A 15,322-nucleotide genomic window follows, 5' to 3' on the forward strand; every position below is an offset into this window, starting at 1 on the left:
ACACTTAAAATAAATGGTTGCTATGTTGGTTGCTAGGTACATGGAGGTTTCATGTAGTTGACTGGAGGCATAGTGGATGATAACTGACAGTTGGAATGGTTGAACAGTTCAATAATTGAGTAGTTTCAATGGTTAAATTATTTAATAGTGTATTATTGCAGTGAGGACCTTTATTTTGAAACAGTTGTGGACAGAGGAAGTAGTGAAACAGGATCTGTAGTCTTAATGAGATTGTATGCTTAAAGCCTGAGACAGAAGGTGCCTCTCATAGCGTTTACGCGTCCTCTCTCGCTCCTCACTGATCTACATAAAGAATGATGGAGCGGCAACAATGGGATAGTCTAGCCCTTCTTCTATCTTTCTTTATGTAGATCATTGAGGATCGAGGAGCGAGGGAGGACATATAAACGCTGCTTGAGAGGGACCCACAGTAAATACTTTAAAAGTTGTATGTAGATAGTCTAATTAATGTTGATAGATAGAATGTTTAATGGATGTTGATAGGCAGATTGTTTAATAGATATTGATTGACAGTTTAATGGGTGGATGAGTGAATGGTCTGAAGAAGATGAATGGATAGAAGGTTGGATGGAATGTGCCTTATATTCTTGTTAAGAGAGACACTGATACAGCTCTCTGAGAGTAGTTGACACAGGTGTAATCAATTTAACTGGCTAGTCTTAAGAGAGCCAGAGTACTCTTAAAGCCTGAGAGACAGAGTAAATAATTTAAAAGTTGAATGTAGATAGTCTAATTAATGTTGATAGACAGAGAGTTTAATGGATGTTGATAGACAGATTGTTTAATAGATGTTGATAGACAGTTTAATGGGTGGATGAGTGAATGGTCTGAAGAAGATGAATGGATAGAATGTTGGATGGAATGTGCCTTATATTCTTGTAGAATGGAGAGACACAGCTCTCTACTGAGAGTAGTGGATACAGATACAGGTGTAATCAATTTAACTGGCTAGTCTTAAGAGAGCCAGCCTGAGACAGAGTAGATTGTTTAAAAGTTCAATGTAGAGCGTCTAATTGATGTTGTTGATAGGCAGACTGTTTAGAATGGGTGGATGAGTGAATGGTTTGAAGAAGATGAATGGATATAAAGTTGGATGGAATTAGGAGGACTTATTTTGATACTGTTGTGCGCAGAGAATACAGGGGGACAGAATATGTAGTCTTCAGAGAGGAGCCTGAGAGAAACTGACAGTTGGTGCCCAGGTGGCTGACCAGCTGGGGTAACATTCTAATTGCTGCCGTGATGTCATAATGAGCAATGTTAAGTCTATGGGGGAAATGGTAATAGTTTTTAACTAATAGTTTAAAAAGTATAAAAGTTACAAAGTTGAAAAATACAAAGCACACATGGCATAAGCAAGACCTACGCAACAAAGTTTGAATGAAGTTTCTACGTTAAACGGTTGAAGCTGAATTGCGTGCGTTAGAAGAAGAATAATAAAAAGTTGAAGTTGAAGAAGCCTAGGAAGAACAGTACAGTGCATTTTCATGCACTGTAATAAGAAGCCTAGGAAGAACAGTACAGTGCATTTTCATGCACTGTAATAAGAAGACTTGGAATAACAGTATAGTGCATTTTCATGCACTATAATAATAACTAGAAATGCAATTCCAAGGAATTACCAGTGCATGAAAATGCAAAAAAAGATAGAAAATGTAGATATGGTTACTAAGATGTAGCTAGGGTAAACATGGTGGTTGCGTAGTTTACAGAGAGTTGATAGTGTGAAGGTAGACAGTTTAAAGCTGAAACATTCCAGTTCTAACATAACTAATGATTTCTATTCATGTTAAAATGTTGATTAGCTAACTAAGCTAATGATTTCTAGCAGTTGTGCTAAAAATGCTAATTATGCTAGCAATGCTAACTTACTAACAATGCTAACCAGGTTGATTAGCTAACTTAACCGATGATTTCTAGCAGTAATGCTAAAAATGCTAACAATGCTAGATTTGCTAACAATGCTAACCAGGTTGATTAGCTAACTTAGTTGATGATTTTTTGCAGTTTTGCTAAAAATGCTAGCTATGCTAACAATGCTAACCATGCTAACTAGATAACTTGCTAGTGAGGACTTTTATTTTGAAACATGTGTTGCTAGGGTATCCATGGTGGGCACTATCAGGAAACAAGAAGTTACTGCAGTATAATCATGTTGGTTGCTATGGAAACGGTCATAAACGCTTAATTTTAATGGTTGCTGTGTTGGTTGCTAGGTACATGGTGGTTTCATGTAGTTGACTGGAGGCATAGTTGATGATAACTGACAGTTGGAATGGTTGAACAGTTAAATAGTTGAGTAGTTTCAATGGTTAAATGATTTAATAGTGTATAATTGCAGTGAGGACTTTTATTTTGAAACAGTTGTGGACAGAGGAAACAGTTAACAGGATATGTAGTCTTCAGAGAGATTGTATGCTTAAAGCCAGAGAAACTGACAGTTGATACAGGTGTAATCAATTTAACTGGCTAGTCTTAAGACAGCCAGAGTGTATCCTTAAAGCCTGAGACAGAGTAAATAATTTAAAAGTTGAATGTAGATAGTCTAATTAATGTTGATAGACAGAGAGTTTAATGGATGTTGATAGACAGTTTAATGGGTGGATGAGTGAATGGTCTGAAGAAGATGAATGGATAGAAAGTTGGATGGAATGTGCCTTATATTCTTGTAGAATGGAGAGACACAGCTCTCTACTGAGAGTAGTGGATACAGATACAGGTGTAATCAATTTAACTGGCTAGTCTTAACAGAGCCAGAGTGTGTTTAAAGCCTGAGACAGAGTAGATTGTTTAAAAGTTGAATGTAGATCGTCTAATTGATGTTGATAGGCAGACTGTTTAGAATGGGTGGATGAGTGAATGGTTTGAAGAAGATGAATGGATAGAAAGTTGGATGGAATTAGGAAGACTTATGTTGATACAGTTGATACAGGGGAACAGAGAGCCAGTGTGTTTAAAGCCTGAGAGAGAGAGAGAGAGCTGCTGCACCTGGACTGGCCACCTGGCGTAACATTCTAATTGCTGCCGTGATGTCATAATGAGCAATGTTAAGTCTATGGGGAAATGTTTAATAGTTTTTAATTTATAGTTTAAAAAGTATAAAAGTTACAAAGTTGAAAAATACATTGCACAGGTCTCCTTAGTAAGACCTACGTAGCAAAGTTTGAATCACGTTTCTACGTTAAACGGTTCAAGCTGAATTGCGAGCGTTAGAAGAAGAAGTGGAATAACTAGAAATGCAATTCCAAGGAAACATTTGTTGCTAGGGTATCCATGGTGGCCACTATCAGGAAACAAGAATTTACTGTAGTATAATCATGTTGGTTGCTATGGAAACGGTCATAAACACTTAATTTCAATGGTTGCTATGTTGGTTGCTAGGTACATGGAGGTTTCATGTAGTTGACTGGAGGCATAGTGGATGATAACTGACAGTTGGAATGGTTGAACAGTTCAATAGTTGAGTAGTTTCAATGGTTAAATGATTTAATAGTGTATTATTGCAGTGAGGACTTTTATTTTGAAACAGTTGTGGACAGAGGAAACAGTTTAACAGGATATGTGTAGTCTTCAGAGAGATTGTATGCTTAAAGCCTGAGAGAAACTGACAGTTGGTGCCCAGGTGGCTGACCAGCTGGGGTAACATTCTAATTGCTGCCGTGATGTCATAATGAGCAATGTTAAGTCTATGGTGGAAATGGTAATAGTTTTTAACTAATAGTTTAAAAAGTATAAAAGTTACAAAGTTGAAAAATACAAAGCACATATGGCATAAGCAAGACCTACGCAACAAAGTTTGAATGAAGTTTCTACGTTAAACGGTTGAAGCTGAATTGCGAGCGTTAGAAGAAGAAGTTTAACTAGAAATGCAATTCCAAGGAATTACCAGTGCATGAAAATGCAAAAATAGGTAGATAATGTAGATATGGTTACTAAGGTGTAGCTAGGGTAAACATGGTGGTTGCATAGTTTACAGAGAGTTGATAGTGTGAAGGTAGACAGTTTAAACATGAAACATTCCAGTTCTAACTTAACTAATGATTTCTATTCATGTTAAAATGTTGATTAGCTAACTTAGCTGATGATTTCTAACAGTTACGCTAAAAATAACTAATTATGCTAGCAATGCTTACTTTACTAACAATGCTAACCAGGTTGATTAGCTAACTTAACCGATGATTTCTAGCAGTAATGCTAAAAATGCTAACTATGCTAACAATGCTAAATTTGCTAACAATGCTAACCAGGTTGATTAGCTAACTTAGTTGATGATTTTTTGCAGTTATGCTAAAAATGCTAACTATGCTAACAATGCTAAATATGCTAACCATGCTAACTAGCTAACTTGCTAGTGAGGACTTTTATTTTGAAACATTTGTTGCTAGGGTATCCATGGTGGCCACTATCAGGAAACAAGAAGTTACTGCAGTATAATCATGTTGGTTGCTATGGAAACGGTCATAAACACTTAATTTTAATGGTTGCTATGTTGGTTGCTAGGTACATGGAGGTTTCATGTAGTTGACTGGAGGCATAGTGGATGATAACTGACAGTTGGAATGGTTGAACAGTTCAATAGTTGAATAGTTTCAATGGTTAAATGATTTAATAGTGTATTATTGCAATGAGGACTTTTATTTTGAAACAGTTGTGGACAGAGGAAACAGTTTAACAGGATATGTGTAGTCTTCAGAGAGATTGTATGCTTAAAGCCTGAGAGAAACTGACAGTTGGTGCCCAGGTGGCTAACCAGCTGGGGTAACATTCTAATTGCTGCCGTGATGTCATAATGAGCAATGTTAAGTCTATGGGGGAAATGGTAATAGTTTTTAACTTATAGTTTAAAAAGTATAAAAGTTACAAAGTTGAAAAATACAAAGCACATATGGCATAAGCAAGACCTACGCAACAAAGTTTGAATGAAGTTTCTACGTTAAACGGTTGAAGCTGAATTGCGAGCGTTAGAAGAAGAAGTTTAACTAGAAATGCAATTCCAAGGAATTACCAGTGCATGAAAATGCAAAAATAGATAGATAATGTAGATATGGTTACTAAGGTGTAGCTAGGGTAAACATGGTGATTGCATAGTTTACAGAGAGTTGATAGTGTGAAGGTAGACAGTTTAAAGATGAAACATTCCAGTTCTAACTTAACTAATGATTTCTATTCATGTTAAAATGTTGATTAGCTAACTTAGCTAATGATTTTTAACAGTTACGCTAGAAATGCTAATTATGCTAGCAATGCTAACTTTACTAACAATGCTAACCAGGTTGATTAGCTAACTTAACCGATGATTTCTAGCAGTAATGCTAAAAATGTTAACTATGCTAACAATGCTAAATTTGCTAACAATGCTAACCAGGTTGATTAGCTAACTTAGTTGATGATTTGTTTGCAGTTATGCTAAAAATGCTAACTATGCTAACAATGCTAACTAGCTAACTTGCTAATGAGGACTTTTATTTTGAAACATTTGTTGATAGGGTATCTATGGTGGCCACTATCAAGAATAAAGAAGTTACTGCAGTAAAATCATGTTGGTTGCTATGGAAACGGTCATAAACGCTTAATTTTAATGGTTGCTATGTTGGTTGCTAGGTACATGGAGGTTTCATGTAGTTGACTGGAGGCATAGTTGATGATAACTGACAGTTGGAATGGTTGAACAGTTAAATAGTTGAGTAGTTTCAATGGTTAAATGATTGAATAGTGTATTATTGCAGTGAGGACTTTTATTTTGAAACAGTTGTGGACAGAGGAAACAGTTTAACAGGATATGTGTAGTCTTCAGAGAGATTGTATGTTTTAAGCCTGAGAGAGAGAGGGCTGCTGCATGTGGGGCTGGCCACCTGGCATAAGATTCTAATTGCTCAACGACCCGATTGTGATGTCATAGAGGCCAATGTTAAGTCTATGGGGAAATTTTGAATAGTTTTTAATTTATAGTTTAAAAAGTATAAAAGTTACAAAGTTGAAAAATACAAAGCACACATGGCATAAGCAAGACCTACGCAACAACGTTTGAATGAAGTTTCTACGTTAAACGGTTGAAGCTGAATTGCGTGCGTTAGAAGTAGTGGAATAATAACTAGAAATGCAATTCCAAGGAATTACCAGTGCATGAAAATGCAAAAATAGATAGATAATGTAGATATGGTTACTAAGGTGTAGCTAGGGTAAACATGGTGGTTGCATAGTTTACAGAGAGTTGATAGTGTGAAGGTAGACAGTTTAAAGATGAAACATTCCAGTTCTAACTTAACTAATGATTTCTATTCATGTTAAAATGTTGATTAGCTAACTTAGCTAATGATTTCTAGCAGTTACGTTAAAAATGCTAATTATGTTAGCAATGCTAACTTTACTAGCAATGCTAACCAGGTTGATTAGCTAACTTAACCGATGATTTCTAGCAGTAATGCTAAAAATGCTAACTATGCTAACAATGCTAAATTTGCTAACAATGCTAACCAGGTTGATTAGCTGACTTAGTTTTTTTTTTTTTTTTAGATTATTTTTTGGGCTTTTTATGCCTTTAATGGACAGGACAGTAGAGAGAATGACAGGAAGTGAGTGGGAGAGAGAGTCGGGGTGGGATCCGGAAAGGACCACGGGGCGGGAATCGAACCCGGGTCGCCGGCGTACGGTGCAGGTGCCCCAGCCAGTTGCGCCACTGCCGGGGCCGATTAGCTGACTTAGTTGATGATTTTTTGCAGTTATGCTAAAAATGCTAACTATGCTAACTATGCTAACCATGCTAACTAGCTAACTTGCTAGTGAGGACTTTTATTTTGAAACATTTGTTGCTAGGGTATCCATGGTGGCCACTATCAGGAAACAAGAAGTTACTGCAGTATAATCATGTTGGTTGCTATGGAAACGGTCATAAACACTTAATTTTAATGGTTGCTATGTTGGTTGCTAGGTACATGGAGGTTTCATGTAGTTGACTGGAGGCATAGTGGATGATAACTGACAGTTGGAATGGTTGAACAGTTCAATAGTTGAGTAGTTTCAATGGTTAAATGATTTAATAGTGTATTATTGCATTGAGGACTTTTATTTTGAAACAGTTGTGGACAGAGGAAACAGTTAACAGGATATGTAGTCTTCTGAGAGACTGTATGCTTAAAGCCAGAGAAACTGACAGTTGGTGCCCAGGTGGCCGGCCACCTGGCCTAAGATTCTAATTGCTGCCGTGATGTCATAATGAGCAATGTTAAGTCTATGGGGGAAATGGTAATAGTTTTTAACTAATAGTTTAAAAAGTATAAAAGTTACAAAGTTGAAAAATACAAAGCAGGCATGGCATAAGCAAGACCTACGCAACAACGTTTGAATGAAGTTTCTACGTTAAACGGTTGAAGCTGAATTGGCAGCGTTAGAAGAAGAAGTTTAATAATAACTAGAAATGCAATTCCAAGGAATTACCAGTGCATGAAATGCAAAAATAGATAGATAATGTAGATATGGTTACTAAGGTGTAGCTAGGGTAAACATGGTGGTTGCATAGTTTACAGAGAGTTGATAGTGTGAAGGTAGACAGTTTAAAGCTGAAACATTCCCAGTTCTAACTTAACTAATGATTACTATTCATGTTAAAATGTTAACTATGGCAACAATGATAACCAGGTTGATTGGTTAACTTAGCTACTGATTTCATGCAGTAATGGTAAAAATGTTAACTATGCTAACTATGCTCACAGTGCTAACCAGGTTGATTAGCTAACGTAGCTAATGATTTCTAGCAGTTATGCTAACTATGCTAGCAATGCTAACTATGGTAACAATGCTAACTTAAATTAACAATGCTAACCAGGTTGATTAGCTAACTTAACTGATGATTTCTAGCAATAATGTTAAAAATGCTAACTATGCTAACAATGCTAAAATTGCTAACAATGCTAACCAGGTTGATTAGCTAACTTAGTTGATGTTTTTTGCAGTTATGCTAAAAATGCTAACTATGTTAACTATGCTAACCATGCTAACTAGCTAACTTGCTAGTGAGGACTTTTATTTTGAAACATTTGTTGCTAGGGTATCCATGGTGGCCACTATCAGGAAACAAGAAGTTACTGCAGTATAATCATGTTGGTTGCTATGGAAACGGTCATAAACGCTTAATTTTAATGATTGATATGTTGGTTGCTAGGTACATGGAGTTTCCGTGTAGTTGACTGGAGGCATAGTTGATAACTGACAGTTGGAATGGTTGAACAGTTAAATGGTTGAGTAGTTACAATGGTTAAAGGATTTAATAGTGTATTATTGCAGTGAGGACCTTTATTTTGAAACAGTTGTGGATAGAGGAAGTAGTGAAACAGGATCTGTAGTCTTAATGAGATTGTATGCTTAAAGCCTGAGACAGAAGGTGCCTCTCATATAGTGTTTACGCGGCCTCTCTCGCTCCTCGATCCTCACTGATCTTTCTTTATGTAGATCATTGAGGAGCGAGGAGCGAGGGAGGGCATATAAACGCTGCTTGAGAGGCACCCACAGTAAATACTTTAAAAGTTGTATGTAGATAGTCTAATTAATGTTGATAGACAGAATGTTTAATGGATGTTGATAGGCAGATTGTTTAATAGATATTGATTGACAGTTTAATGGGTGGATGAGTGAATGGTCTGAAGAAGATGAATGGATAGAAGGTTGGATGGAATGTGCCTTATATTCTTGTTAAGAGAGACACTGATACAGCTCTCTGAGAGTAGTTGATACAGGTGTAATCAATTTAACTGGCTAGTCTTAAGAGAGCCAGAGTGTAGAGATACCTGAGCCTGAGACAGAGTAGATTTTTAAAAAGTTGAATGTAGATCGTCTAATTAATGTTGATAGACAGAGAGTTTAATGGATGTTGATAAACAGTTTAATGGGTGGATGAGTGAATGGTCTGAAGAAGATGAATGGATAGAAAGTTGGATGGAATGTGCCTTATATTCTTGTAGAATGGAGAGACACAGCTCTCTACTGAGAGAGTAGTGGATACAGATACAGGTGTAATCAATTTAACTGGCTAGTCTTAAGAGAGCCAGCCTGAGACAGAGTAGATTGTTTAAAAGTTCAATGTAGAGCGTCTAATTGATGTTGTTGATAGGCAGACTGTTTAGAATGGGTGGATGAGTGAATGGTTTGAAGAAGATGAATGGATATAAAGTTGGATGGAATTAGGAGGACTTATTTTGATACTGTTGTGCACAGAGGATACAGGGGAACAGAATATGTAGTCTTCAGAGAGGAGCCTGAGAGAAACTGACAGTTGGTGCCCAGGTGGCTGACCAGCTGGGGTAACATTCTAATTGCTGCCGTGATGTCATAATGAGCAATGTTAAGTCTATGGGGGAAATGGTGATAGTTTTTAACTAAAAGTTTAAAAAGTATAAAAGTTACAAAGTTGAAAAATACAAAGCACATATGGCATAAGCAAGACCTACGCAACAAAGTTTGAATGAAGTTTCTACGTTAAACGGTTGAAGCTGAATTGCGAGCGTTAGAAGAAGAAGTTTAATAACTAGAAATGCAATTCCAAGGAATTACCAGTGCATGAAAATGCAAAAATAGGTAGATAATGTAGATATGGTTACTAAGGTGTAGCTAGGGTAAACATGGTGGTTGCATAGTTTACAGAGAGTTGATAGTGTGAAGGTAGACGTTTTAAAGATGAAACGTTCCAGTTCTAACTTAACTAATGATTTCTAATCATGTTAAAATGTTGATTAGCTAACTTAGCTAATGATTTTTAGCAGTTACGTTAAAAATGCTTATTATGCTAGCAATGCTAACTTTACTAACAATGCTAACCAGGTTGATTAGCTAACTTAACCGATGATATCTAGCAGTAATGCTAAAAATGCTAACTATGTTGACAATGCTAAATTTGCTAACAATGCTAACCAGGTTGATTAGCTAACTTAGTTGATGATTTTTTGCAGTTATACTAAAAATGCTAACTATGCTAACAATGCTAACTATGCTAACCATGCTAACTAGCTAACTTGCTAGTGAGGACTTTTATTTTGAAACATTTGTTGCTAGGGTATCCATGGTGGCCACTATCAGGAAACAAGAAGTTACTGCAGTATAATCATGTTGGTTGCTATGGAAACGGTCATAAACACTTAATTTGGAAACGGTCATAAACACTTAATTTTAATGGTTGCTATGTTGGTTGCTAGGTACATGGAGGTTTCATGTAGTTGACTGGAGGCATAGTGGATGATAACTGACAGTTGGAATGGTTGAACAGTTCAATAGTTGAGTAGTTTCAATGGTTAAATGATTTAATAGTGTATTATTGCAGTGAGGACCTTTATTTTGAAACAGTTGTGGACAGAGGACGTAGTGAAACAGGATCTGTAGTCTTAATGAGATTGTATGCTTAAAGCCTGAGACAGAAGGTGCCTCTCATATAGCGTTTACGCGTCCTCTCTCGCTCCTCACTGATCTACATAAAGAATGATGGAGCGGCAACAATGGGATAGTCTAGCCCTTCTTCTATCTTTCTTTATGTAGATCATTGAGGATCGAGGAGCGAGGGAGGACATATAAACGTTGCTTGAGAGGGACCCACAGTAAATACTTTAAAAGTTGTATGTAGATAGTCTAATTAATGTTGATAGACAGAATGTTTAATGGATGTTGATAGGCAGATTGTTTAATAGATATTGATTGACAGTTTAATGGGTGGATGAGTGAATGGTCTGAAGAAGATGAATGGATAGAAGGTTGGATGGAATGTGCCTTATATTCTTGTTAAGAGAGACACTGATACAGCTCTCTGAGAGTAGTTGACACAGGTGTAATCAATTTAACTGGCTAGTCTTAAGAGAGCCAGAGTACTCTTAAAGCCTGAGACAGAGTAAATAATTTAAAAGTTGAATGTAGATAGTCTAATTAATGTTGATAGACAGAGAGTTTAATGGATGTTGATAGACAGATTGTTTAATAGATGTTGATAGGCAGTTTAATGGGTGGATGAGTGAATGGTCTGAAGAAGATGAATGGATAGAATGTTGGATGGAATGTGCCTTATATTCTTGTAGAATGGAGAGACACAGCTCTCTACTGAGAGTAGCCTAGTGGATACAGATACAGGTGTAATCAATTTAACTGGCTAGTCTTAAGAGAGCCAGCCTGAGACAGAGTAGATTGTTTAAAAGTTGAATGTAGAGCGTCTAATTGATGTTGATAGGCAGACTGTTTAGAATGGTTGGATGAGTGAATGGTTTGAAGAAGATGAATGGATATAAAGTTGAATGGAATTAGGAGGACTTATTTTGATACTGTTGTGCGCAGAGGATACAGGGGAACAGAATATGTAGTCTTCAGAGAGATTGTAAAGCCTGAGAGAAACTGACAGTTGGTGCCCAGGTGGCTGACCAGCTGGGGTAACATTCTAATTGCTGCCGTGATGTCATAATGAGCCATGTTAAGTCTATGGGGGAAATTGTAACAGTTTTTAACTAATAGTTTAAAAAGTATAAAAGTTACAAAGTTGAAAAATACAAAGCAGGCATGGCATAAGCAAGACCTACGCAACAACGTTTGAACGAAGTTTCTACGTTAAACGGTTGAAGCTGATTTGGCTGCGTTAGAAGAAGAAGTTTAATAACTAGAAATGCAATTCCAAGGAATTACCAGTGCATGAAAATGCAAAAATAGATAGATAATGTAGATATGGTTACTAAGATGTAGCTAGGGTAAATATGGTGGTTGCATAGTTTACAGAGAGTTGATAGTGTGAAGGTAGACAGTTTAAAGATGAAACGTTCCAGTTCTAACTTAACTAATGATTTCTATTCATGTTAAAATGTTGATTAGCTAACTTAGCTAATGATTTCTAGCAGTTACACTAAAAATGCTTATTATGCTAGCAATGCTAACCAGGTTGATTAGCTAACTTAACCGATGATTTCTGGCAGTAATGCTAAAAATGCTAACTATGCTAACAATGCTAAATTTGTTAACAATGCTAACCAGGTTGATTAGCTAACTTAGTTGATGATTTTTTGCAGTTATGCTAAAAATGCTAACAATGCTAACTATGCTAACCATGCTAACTAGCTAACTTGCTAGTGAGGACTTTTATTTTGAAACATTTGTTGCTTGGGTATCCATGGTGGCCACTATCAGGAAACAAGAAGTTACTGCAGTATAATCATGTTGGTTGCTATGGAAACGGTCATAAACACTTAATTTTAATGGTTGCTATGTTGGTTGCTAGGTACATGGAGGTTTCATGTAGTTGACTGGAGGCATAGTGGATGATAACTGACAGTTGGAATGGTTGAACAGTTCAATAGTTGAGTAGTTTCAATGGTTAAATTATTTAATAGTGTATTATTGCAGTGAGGACCTTTATTTTGAAACAGTTGTGGACAGAGGAAGTAGTGAAACAGGATCTGTAATCTTAATGAGATTGTATGCTTAAAGCCTGAGACAGAAGGTGCCTCTCATAGCGTTTACGCGTCCTCTCTCGCTCCTCACTGATCTACATAAAGAATGATGGAGCGGCAACAATGGGATAGTCTAGCCCTTCTTCTATCTTTCTTTATGTAGATCATTGAGGATCGAGGAGCGAGGGAGGACATATAAACGCTGCTTGAGAGGGACCCACAGTAAATACTTTAAAAGTTGTATGTAGATAGTCTAATTAATGTTGATAGATAGAATGTTTAATGGATGTTGATAGGCAGATTGTTTAATAGATATTGATTGACAGTTTAATGGGTGGATGAGTGAATGGTCTGAAGAAGATGAATGGATAGAAGGTTGGATGGAATGTGCCTTATATTCTTGTTGAGAGAGACACTGATACAGCTCTCTGAGAGTAGGCCTAGTTGACACAGGTGTAATCAATTTAACTGGCTAGTCTTAAGAGAGCCAGAGTACTCTTAAAGCCTGAGACAGAGTAAATAATTTAAAAGTTGAATGTAGATAGTCTAATTCATGTTGATATACAGAGAGTTTAATGGATGTTGATAGACAGATTGTTTAATAGATGTTGATAGACAGTTTAATGGGTGGATGAGTGAATGGTCTGAAGAAGATGAATGGATAGAATGTTGGATGGAATGTGCCTTATATTCTTGTAGAATGGAGAGACACAGCTCTCTACTGAGAGTAGTGGATACAGATACAGGTGTAATCAATTTAACTGGCTAGTCTTAAGAGAGCCAGCCTGAGACAGAGTAGATTGTTTAAAAGTTCAATGTAGAGCGTCTAATTGATGTTGTTGATAGGCAGACTGTTTAGAATGGGTGGATGAGTGAATGGTTTGAAGAAGATGAATGGATATAAAGTTGGATGGAATTAGGAGGACTTATTTTGATACTGTTGTGCGCAGAGGATACAGGGGAACAGAATATGTAGTCTTCAGAGAGATTGTAAAGCCTGAGAGAAACTGACAGTTGGTGGCCAGGTGGCTGACCAGCTGGGGTAACATTCTAATTGCTGCCGTGATGTCATAATGAGCCATGTTAAGTCTATGGGGGAAATTGTAATAGTTTTTAACTAATAGTTTAAAAAGTATAAAAGTTACAAAGTTGAAAAATACAAAGCCCACATCGCGTAAGTAAGACCTACGCGTCAAAATTTGAATGGAGTTTCTACGTTAAGCGGTTGAAGCTGAATTGCGTGCGTTAGAAGAAGAATAATAAGAAGAAGAAGACCGAGGAAGAACAGTACAGTGCATTTTCATGCACTGTAATAACTAGAAATGCAATTCCAAGGAATTACCAGTGCATGAAAATGCACAAATAGATAGATAATGTAGATATGGTTACTAAGGTGTAGCTAGGGTAAACATGGTGGTTGCATAGTTTACAGAGAGTTGATAGTGTGAAGGTAGACAGTTTAAAGATGAAACATTCCAGTTCTAACTTAACTAATGATTTCTATTCATGTTAAAATGTTGATTAGCTAACTTAGCTAATGATTTCTAGCAGTTACGTTAAAAATGCTAATTATGCTAGCAATGCTAACTTTACTAACAATGCTAACCAGGTTGATTAGCTAACTTAACCGATGATTTCTAACAGTAATGCAAAAAATGCTAACTATGCTAACAATGCTAAATTTGCTAACAATGCTAACCAGGTTGATTAGCTAACTTAGTTGATGATTTTTTGCAGTTATGCTAAAAATGCTAACTATGCTAACAATGCTAACCATGCTAACTAGCTAACTTGCTAGTGAGGACTTTTATTTTGAAACATTTGTTGCTAGGGTATCCATGGTGGCCACTATCAGGAAACAAGAAGTTACTGCAGTACAATCATGTTGGTTGCTATGGAAACGGTCATAAACACTTAATTTTAATGGTTGCTATGTTGGTTGCTAGGTACATGGAGGTTTCATGTAGTTGACTGGAGGCATAGTGGATGATAACTGACAGTTGGAATGGTTGAACAGTTCAATAGTTGAGTAGTTTCAATGGTTAAATGATTTAATAGTGTATTATTGCAGTGAGGACCTTTATTTTGTAACAGTTGTGGACAGAGGAAGTAGTGAAACAGGATCTGTAGTCTTAATGAGATTGTATGCTTAAAGCCTGAGACAGAAGGTGCCTCTCATATAGTGTTTACGCGTCCTCTCTCGCTCCTCACTGATCTACATAAAGAATGATGGAGCGGCAACAATGGGATAGTCTAGCCCAGTGGTTCTTAACTGGTTTGGCCAAGGGACCCACAATTCCCTATGGTTACTAGGCCGCGACCCACTTTTTTAAATATATAAAGAACATATTTTTATTTCTCAAAATATATTACAATCGACAAAATACAAACATTTAGATTTACAAAACAAACATTTCAACATTTAGATCCATTTAGATCTGACATCACACTGTAACTGGATGTGAACACAGCAAATAACACGAGGGGCCTATAGGCCGGGTTTACGATGAAAAGACCAGAGAACAATGTGCAAAGTAGACCTATATGCGTTTTAGGAGCATTAATGAGAGAACTGGAGATGTTTTTTTAGATCTGATCAGAGACTCGAGCCCCGTTCTCACTTTCACTGGTATCTTGATAAACAGAGACTTTTCCCTTCGTTTGTGCCTTCCGTGTAGCCTACACACAAACGGCGGTTTCGCCTCTGAATTCTTTCTGAAAACTCCGACAAAAGTGGAGATTCGTAGACTCGTTTCGCGTATGAATGTGAACTGAGAAAAACTAAGTAGGCTACTTGCATCTGCGCAAAAAGTGTGGCCAATGTTTACATTTTCATTTGGCTTTGGTGATCATGGATACATTCCGAGTAGCAGTTGCAAAATAATCTAATGTTGGTGCCA

This window comes from Sardina pilchardus, chromosome 4, assembly GCF_963854185.1.
Source record: "Sardina pilchardus chromosome 4, fSarPil1.1, whole genome shotgun sequence".
Taxonomy (NCBI): domain Eukaryota; kingdom Metazoa; phylum Chordata; class Actinopteri; order Clupeiformes; family Clupeidae; genus Sardina; species Sardina pilchardus.